This window comes from Carassius gibelio, chromosome A13 (genome assembly GCF_023724105.1).
Source record: "Carassius gibelio isolate Cgi1373 ecotype wild population from Czech Republic chromosome A13, carGib1.2-hapl.c, whole genome shotgun sequence".
In the NCBI taxonomy this organism is placed as follows: Eukaryota; Metazoa; Chordata; class Actinopteri; order Cypriniformes; family Cyprinidae; genus Carassius; species Carassius gibelio.
In genome coordinates, this window is record NC_068383.1 from 1,208,271 (window position 1) to 1,218,255 (window position 9,985).

At 38.3% G+C, this 9,985-nt stretch overlaps 1 protein-coding gene across 1 annotated transcript in view; it reads right to left on the reverse strand.

Moving 5' to 3' along the window:
• LOC128025828 (serine/threonine-protein kinase 32C-like) overlaps positions 1-9,985 on the reverse strand; it is a 60,914-nt gene that overhangs the window by 42,787 nt on the left and 8,142 nt on the right. The gene's annotated exons all lie outside the window — the stretch shown is intronic.

Consider the following 9,985-nt stretch of genomic DNA (forward strand, 5'->3'; position numbering starts at 1 on the left):
GGCATGTTATTATTGAGTGTGTATGAGTCTGTTTCCCAGCACAGCTTCTGAATCAAGATACACTGACCGGAGAAGAACAGTTACTCAACATATCACCTCCTGTTTTAGGAGAAAAATGTCATGTTTTGCTGAAAACAGGGACAATAATATGCCAATGGGGTCTGAAAATATTCTTGTTTTCCTATTTATTTTTCTGACCCCATTGGCAGATATTTGTTCATTACAATTAATCATTTCAATCAGAAACTTCAGAAAACATCTCATTTTGCATCTCAAATTAATAAATCTTGTGAAGCTAAAGAAGAGTTTATATTCGATATATTCAAGCATCAGATATCAGAGCTCATGGGTTTTGATCTCATTAGATCTGTATTTAGTGATTTGCTGAGGTATTTGTGCTCCAAAAGCTTTACTTTCCATTTGAAAGCTTGTGTGTTGAAGCAGACTGAAGCTTCCTTCCACTAAAGCTTTCTGCTGCGCTTTTAACCACAATGAACCGGTTACACACACACACACACACTCGTGAAGAATCCCAGCATCTCTTAAGAATCTCATTCTGCGGTCGCTTCTTGAAGCCTGATCCCATAGAAGTCAAGCACATGTATTTCTACAGCGCTGCATTTCAAAACAACTTTACTGTGACAAACAGGAACACTGGGATAAATTGAATTTATTACAGCAAACTAAAATTAAAACATATTTTTACTTTGAAAAAAAAAAAAAAACGGATTTTATTTAAGCACCTGTAGCTGGCAACATTTTTATTTTATTTTAGTTTAGCTTTATGTACTAAAATAACTGAAACTAAAATTGAAATAAAAATGACTAAGAATAAAAATAATTTACTAAAAATGTACATTTAAGCAGAAAATGTAGAAATAAAAGCGAAATCAAAATATTAACACAATGATAACAGTATCTCAATAACAACTCTACATTAAGACAAGTGTCTTATATCATGTTATGTTTAAAAATCCATATTTAATTAAATATGCACTCATCTGCATATATTTCCAGAACATTAATCTGATCACTGGATAAATCTAGGTTCATAATTCTTTGGTGATATATTAACGGTCTTGCATTATGGATTTCTCTTTTTAATCAATCCATAAAGACAAGACAAAAAACAAACATTTCTTTCCACTCGTCTGAAAGAACACATGATATGGAGGCAAAACTGACCAACATTGGTTTTGCTTTTAGTGTCTCGTCTTAAACTTGCAGACTAGGATCTCACAAATCAGTTCTGAAAACAACAGAAATCTTGGATTATAACTATAATTCAATCAATAATTATATGCAACTTTAATATCATGCAAAATATATGCAACTTATTTATGTGTACATGCAGTTCAGAATCAGGTTGATGTTCCCTTAGTAGTGAGCTGCACCTGATGGAAAATGGTTTTGTGCTGCATTTGAGCAGATCTTGGCATCGAAATGCTCATGAACCGGAGTCTGTGTGCAAGTCTGCTCTCGCTTTAATACACTTCGAGAAAGACAGAATAAAACAGCAGTTGTTGAGATGACTAACGGTTAGCCTTTTGTTTGCTGGAGCGGCGCATGGACTCTCGTATTCCCAGAACGCAATAAAGCCAGACAAACCCGTCACTCTCAGAGCTCTGATTCGGCGTCTTTTATATACTCCAAACTCTTTTCCCTAACGAGTCTTTAAATTACAGGAGGCTCTTTGGAGAAGTTCCACTCCATAGTTGAAGAGCGAGAAGAACAATCTCATCTTTTGAAAATGCATTCACAGATTGAATCCTTCGCTCATTTCTCACAGTTTAGCAGCAGTTACTCTCATAATTCACACAAAGCTCGATGGAGAAAGCTGAAGGCCTCGCAGGCGTCCATCAGCAGAAGAAACTCTGGCTCTGCTCCTGCTGGGATCAGGCCAACATCAGAGATCTCCAAAGGAGCGCTAATGGATGTAAGAGCTCATGAATACTGATGCTCCAGCTGCCTCTGAGCTCATGAGATCCACTGTATTATCAGCCAGAGACACTGTCCATGCACTCATCTCGATCGCTTCTGTATTGCTCAGTCATAGTCTAAATGCAACTATAAGGCATGAAGATATTAGGTTTTTCTGTGAAGCTGCATCGTTTGTTGTGAATACTATGCAGAACACATTACCAGTAAAAATAAATAATGCAAAGCAACTCTTAGGAAATTTCCTGTTGACTGTGAGTATCTGTATTTATTGGTTTCATTAGGAAGCATCTTGCTGAAGGTTTTTTGGGGATGACTGACAGCGGTTTGGCACTCGTGGGCAGGAAACCCACACAGAGGAAGTCATTAGTGTCTCTTCCTGTCTGAGGTCCATCTTGAGCCATACAGCACTCCAGCTAATGATAATGGCCTGCACACTGTAATACCAGTCAAAAGTTTGGGAATGGTGAGGTGCTTCTATTCACCAGAATTCATCATTTGTCAGCATCCGAAATAAAGAGGACGGAAATACTGGGAGAGGGTCTCACATGAACCGATCTTGATACTAAAGTAACGCTGCATGAAACTGTCAAATCTTACATTATAAAAGAGTTCAGTTCAGCTGCTGGACTGTGATTGTTCAATAGCAGATAAATGCACAGTTCCTAGCTCTCATATGTAAATTCTGTAAATCAGTCGTGCCCACGGACCGCCCAGTGGATATAAACATTACACACGAACCATCAGCACACAGTCATAACATACAGTAACATCACTCAGAACATCTCAAATCATCAAACATCTCCACTCGTCCTCTCTCAGCTCTCTCGTTTGGAGATGCTGCCATTAATTATGCAAAAAGAGATTATGTAATTTTCATAAGCTTTTCCTTATTAATCACAATCAAGGGCACGAACGGCTGGCGGGCGAAAACAGAGGCGTGCTGAGCATGATGGGTAATGTGAAATGTGCTGAGAGATAATGTGAGACCTGCGTGAGAAACAGAGCTTCTACATGCATTAATGAAGAGCATTTTTATTAAATCACTCTGTACTAGTGCAGCCGACACACGAACACTGACAAACCCAGTCACGTTCATTTCTACTGCGCTTTATACAACACAGAGTCAACACAGAAGCAGCTTCACAGGAAAATAGCAGTGCTAATATTGGACAATTTGATTTTCAAAAAGCTTAAACTTATTTCAGTTTGCTGCAAAGGCAACATTACACATTTTTGTTTAGTTTAGTTTAAATGAATTTCGATTCAGTTCTGTTTAATAACTATGTCAGTGTTATGAAGTTAATATAAGTGAATATTAAGCATATTTAAACCCCAGCTGAGCAAGTTAAAGGCTTGCAATGATGCAAAGCACAATGTTGATGGATTGGCGATATTTCAAGATTAACTGCCAATATCTCAGAATCTTTCTATGATTCAGAGGAAAGCTGCGGTGCATTCACACTTCTGCACACAGCGCTAGAAATATAAACGGCTAAAGCACATGATCTGACTCCAGTGTTTGATTCCTCTTACCAAACACATCAGTATATTTCAAAGAAAACTGGAGAAAGAGCAGATTATACTTTGAGATTTGAGCAGTTCTTCACAGACCAGTAACTGCCGGAACTGAACTTCTTATCTTTTCTGATTTTCTCTGAAGATTTCTCTGGAGAACATTTATATTGTGAAAGTCTTTCTTTGGCCTTCTGCAGGACGTCATGACAGAAGAATAAACAAATGTGCATGAAGAAGCGAAGAACAGCACAACGTGTTCCTCCGTAAATAAAAAGACAAGAGTCAGACGACATAATGTCTGGCCTGAAACATCTCAGTGTCCCTGGAGCTAAAGAACCACGTGCTTCAGGAATCTCCTGATAATCGATACACCGTCTGAGGAAACGACGACGGGACGCTCAAGGGCAACAAACACACAAAACACAACCACACATGCTAATGGAAGAAAACTGCACAGCACAGGACACAAATAACAGACTTCATACAGGCGGATATAACAGAGTAAACACAACAAATATGAAATAGAATAGAATAGAATAGAGATATCACCAGTTGACCATGGATTTTGTTGTAAATAGAATAGATTAGAATAGAAAAGAATATTGCCAATTGACCAGGTTATTATCATTAGAATAGAATAGAATAGAATAGAATAGAATAGAACAGAAATATTGCCAATTGACTGGGGTTGTTTTTGTTGTCATAAAATAGAATAGAAATATTGCCAATTGACTGAGGTTGTTGTCATCATGATAAAATAGAATAGAAATATTGCCAATTGACTGGGGTTGTTGTCGTCATAAAATAGAATAGAAATATTGCCAATTGACTGGGGTTGTTGTCGTCATAAAATAGAATAGAAATATTGCCAATTGACTGGGGTTGTTGTCGTCATAAAATAGAATAGAATTATTGCCAATTGACTGGGGTTGTTGTCGTCATAAAATAGAATAGAATTATTGCCAATTGACTGGGGTTGTTGTCGTCATAAAATAGAATAGAAATATTGCCAATTGACTGGGGTTGTTGTCGTCATAAAATAGAATAGAAATATTGCCAATTGAATGAGGTTGTTGTCATCATAAAATAGAATAGAAATATTGCCAATTGACTGAGGTTGTTGTCGTCATGATAAAATAGAATAGAAATATTGCCAATTGACTGGGGTTGTTGTCCTAATAAAATGGAATAGAAATATTGCCAATTGACTGGGGTTGTTGTCGTCATGATAAAATAGAATAGAAATATTGCCAATTGACTGGGGTTGCTGTCGTCATGATAAAATAGAATAGAAATATTGCCCATTGACTGGGGTTGCCGTCGTCATGATAAAATAGAGTAGAAATATTGCTAATTGACTGGGGTTGCCGTCGTCATGATAAAATAGAATAGAAATATTGCCAATTGACTGGGGTTGCCGTCGTCATGATAAAATAGAATAGAAATATTGCCAATTGACTGGGGTTGTCGTCGTCATGATAAAATAGAATAGAAATATTTCCAATTGACTGGGGTTGTCGTCGTAATGATAAAATAGAATAGAAATATTGCCAATTGACTGGGGTTGTCGTCATCATGATAAAATAGAATAGAAATATTGCCAATTCGCTGGGGTTGTCGTCGTCATGTTAAAATAGAATAGAAATATTGCCAATTCGCTGGGGTTGTCGTCATAATAATAGAATAGAATAGAAATATTGGCAATTGACGGGTTGTCATCGTCATCATAAAATAAAATAGAAATATTGCCAATTGACTGGGGTTGCTGTCGTCATGATAAAATAGAATAGAAATATTGCCAATTGACTGGGGTTGCTGTCGTCATGATAAAATAGAATAGAAATATTGCCCATTGACGGGTTGCCGTCGTCATGATAAAATAGAGTAGAAATATTGCTAATTGACTGGGGTTGTCATCGTCATAATAAAATAGAATAGAAATATTGCCAATTGACTGGGGTTGTCGTCGTCATGATAAAATAGAATAGAAATATTGCCAATTGACTGGGGTTGTCGTCGTCATGATAAAATAGAATAGAAATATTGCCAATTGACTGGGGTTGTCGTCGTCATGATAAAATAGAATAGAAATATTGCCAATTGACTGGGGTTGTCGTCATAATAATAAAATAGAATAGAAATATTGGCAATTGATGGGTTGTCATCGTCATCATAAAATAGAATAGAATATTACCAGTTGACTGGGGTTGTTGTCATCATAGTAGAATAGAATATAAATATTACCAATCGACTAGGGGTTGTGTCATTGTAGAATAGAATAGAAATATTGCAAATTGACTGGGGCTGTTCTCATCATCATAAAATAGAATAGAAATATTGCCAGTTTACTAGTTTATTGTACTTAGAATAATATATAGTAGAATAGAAATATTGCCAATTGAATCTTGTTTTCCCGTTAGAATAGAATATAATAGTGCCAATTGACCAGGATAATTTTATTAGAAAAGAATAGAGTAGAACAGAAATAATGTCAATTCACCAGAGATTTTGTGGTTAATAGAATAGAATGATGCCAACTGAGCGGGGTTGTTATCATCAGAATAGAACAGAAAAATTGCCAATTGAGCAAGGTTTTGTCATTATAGAACAGGATATATTAGGAAAGAATAGAAATATTGGCAAAAAAATGATTCCTAATATTAACAAAAACTATAATAATATCTAAATGCTAAAACAACAGAGCAAATAGCAGTATTCATAAAACAGTAGGTGAAACATGAATGAATTTGAGGCTGGAAGCTGATGGACACTTCACTATCACAGTGATGTTAATGTTCTTTAATTCACTTATCACACTTACCTCCAGTAATTACCCAACATGCTCTTCCTCTCTCACAGACAGTAAAGTGAGAACTACACAGCAGAGGAATCACAGAGCCACGAGCCTTTAAGCTGCTGTTTCATCTTCTTTAAGGATAACACAAGAACACACACTATTGATCTTCAAAGCTCATGCATGACCACGTGTGTCTCTGAAAACACCACCGCTATATTACTGTCAGAGATGAGAGGCGTCTCCATTAACAGCAGCTTCACTCAGTCTCAAAGAAAACTCCTGAGACAAGCACATTCAGACTCCATGACTTCTGCAGTATCCAGTACTTGGCAGCGGTCATCATGAACTCTTTATCCACACACACGGCCATATACTACAACAGCTACACTACACTAGAGATCTGAAGCTTGATGGATTTCACAGAAGGAACAGTTCACATGCTGAAAATACCCTCATCCTCAGGTTATCCAAGAGATTGATGAGTTTTTTTCTTCATCAGATTTGGAGAAATGTAGCATTGCATCAGTGTCTCATCAGTGAATGCTCTGCAGTGAATGGGTGCCGTCAGAATGAGAGCAGAGCATTAAATCAAATGCAAATCAGCAGAACAACGACTAAATCAATACGCTCATATCTCCACTGTCAGCATCTCTGACTTTTCCCAGATGTAAATCCATAAGTCTTTGTTTACTCTGATTACTATCATTAATAGCGTAGCTCTCATTGTTTTCTGCTCGTGCTCTGAAGGGCTAATACAGTTTAATGGGTGCTTTCAAAACACTCGCTGCTGAATATGGATGGGAACTCACAAGTCCACCGCAAACGTGGCAATTCTCTCTCTGCATTTATAAAGATGTGCTAAGAATTAAAATGTCACCAAGAACACAGGGAGCGCTGGATTTGTGTGCCATTAAGTAAAACACTCAGTCTATGTTTAACTTTAACCGCTCATTTAACACTTCTGGGCCTGTGTCGAGTCTCTTCACAGAGCTTTCACTGCCGTCGCTTTGATTATTTGATCACTCACGCTCAAAGTGTCCGAGTGAAGCAAAGGAAACAAGAAACTGTCTGTTAGCATGCTAGCATCAATGCCTTCAGTGCATTATGACACATATAGGAAAGCGATGATGCATTCACAGGACTCCAGCTTGTTCTTGTCTGTAGTCTGATTGCATTAGAATGGAGCTCTGTTGTAAATATCAGGGTTCGGATCGATAAAGGGCAGCAGATGGCCTCGTCTTTGAAGTGCCTCCATCCACTCGCTCCACCAGAGCCGCAGCACCACGAGCTCGTCGCCGCATTGATTTTCCTGCCTGTTTGTTTTAGCCTCCATGTCGTTATTGTGCAGCGTTATTCTCTCCGAGAGAAGCCAGGGTCCCAAATGAACAATTATGAATGGCATTACAAATAAAACTCTGACAGCAGTGGGTGTTTTTTTGTTTGTTTTGTTTAACAGCATCAGTGTTGAAAAGTAACTCATTGCACTACAACGTTACTTTATATGGAAAGCCATGCATTACAATACTTATTTCAAAAAGGTAATTCAGATATTTTGTTGAAGTAATGTGTTACTTTACTAGTTACTTGAAAAAGTAATCTGATCACATAACTCGTGTAACTTGTAATGTGTTCCCCTCAACTCTGTTACTCGTTATTGTACGGAGAAACATCTCATTTAGTGCTTCACAGCAAGCTGGGGACGATTATACACCAGCAGTTTCACCTCGACTTTTCAAGTGTGTGAGGAAGGCGACATACAGAGAAATGGAGATGAAATACATCACGAGGAGAGCTGTGTGTGTGTGTGTGTGTGTGTCAGAAGACTCCTCGCTGATTGAATTAGGCAGTAAAGCGGATTTGCTGAAGCAGTGGGACGCGTGTCGGCTCACAAACACGTGGACCACACACACCTCCATCAGCACATCATTCATTCATGCTGTCTGCGTTCATCCATTAAACACACAATTACTTGACATAAAATGAATTTCAACTTTATTAAAAAATTATATAAAACACGGCACCTCTACTTTATTCTTCCCCAATTGGTTTGATGTTGGTTTAAAAGACACATACTGTATTATATTCAATTATATTTCTATAATTATTGATTTAATTGCACTGACACTATCAGATGAGAACAAGAGCTGAACTGAATTGATCTGAATAATGACTTCGCCTCGTGTTTGTGAAGTTTCTCTGTGAAGATGTTCTTCAAAGCACTATAGAAACAAAAGTAACTCCTAGAGCATGCTTCATGTTTATCTCAATCTAAAAACAATCTCTGGGAGAAATGCATAGTGGAAAATGTGAGAAAACTCCTTGACTAAAATGTTTGTCTGTCTAAAAGCATAATTATTGAGTATTTGACAGACATCACAAAACAGAATATCTGCTTGAAGAGCCTCAGACAGAGCTCAGTATTTCCCAGACTAAAATCCTTTCAAGCGAAATGCTGTACTGCTATTCTTCCGTGCCAAGTCTTTTCTCATTTGTGTAACGTTCTGCTCAAGTTCACTCAGATCGACCAAATCCCAAACCCTCAGTGAAAATGATTGACTGAAACGAGATCAGACCCACAAAACTTCCTCTACAGCTCATTCACTATCAGAAATATAGAGGGAAAAAGCCCAGTTTGATTTAAGGGAACATTTAGGGACAGTGATGAGTCAATAAAGTGTTGAATGGACTCTTTTAACCGTGTTCCAGGCATCTGGAGAAGATTTTGTTTTTCCTGAAAATGCATTGGACTAAATCTAGAAAAGGTGAACATTTTTGTTCTTTTATTGTATATTATCGCCAAAGCCTGAGTGCATTTTTTTTGTCTTGTTTTCTTTCATTTAGCACAGATTTTGTTTCTTCTTGACTGATCTGAGACATCCGTTTTTGACTGAACATTGCCCAAATTATCCACAAATAATGCTTTTCCCTCAAAAGCTGAGAAACACTAAACCTGTGCTAATTGAAAGAAAACAAGATAATGTATCATAATGAGAGACTTCATGAAAACAAAGTGAGGTGATGATTCTCAGCTGATAAACATGACACGGACGCTCAAAATCAGTTTCAAGCATCTGAAACACAAGAAGATGGAGAAGAGTCTCACAGCCGCTGTGAATGATGACGCTCTCCAATCAGCCTCTCTGAAGAGCACATCATTAAAATACAGTAATTACCCGTATTCAGCGCTCGCTCAATCAGCCTAATGAGAGACGAGCGATACAGCAATTAATGAACGAACGCTAAACACTCTCTGAGAGAGCAAACCTGACGATCTGCTGAAGGTGAGGGACACGTGGAGATATGACCCACATACCACCCACAGAGCACACACACACACACACACACACACACACAGAGCAGAGCACACACACACACAGAGCAGACACACACACACACACCCCACAGAGCAGAGCAGACACACACACACACACACACACACAGAGCAGAGCAAACACACACACACACACACACACACACACAGAGCAGAGCAGAGCAGACACACACACACACAGAGCAGACACACACACACACACACACACACACACACAGAGCAGAGCAAACACACACACACACAGAGCAGAGCAAACACACACACACACACACACACACACAGAGCAGAGCAAACACACACACACACACAGAGCAGAGCAAACACACACACACACACACACACACACACAGAGCAGAGCAAACACACACACACACACACAGAGCAGAGCAAACACACACACA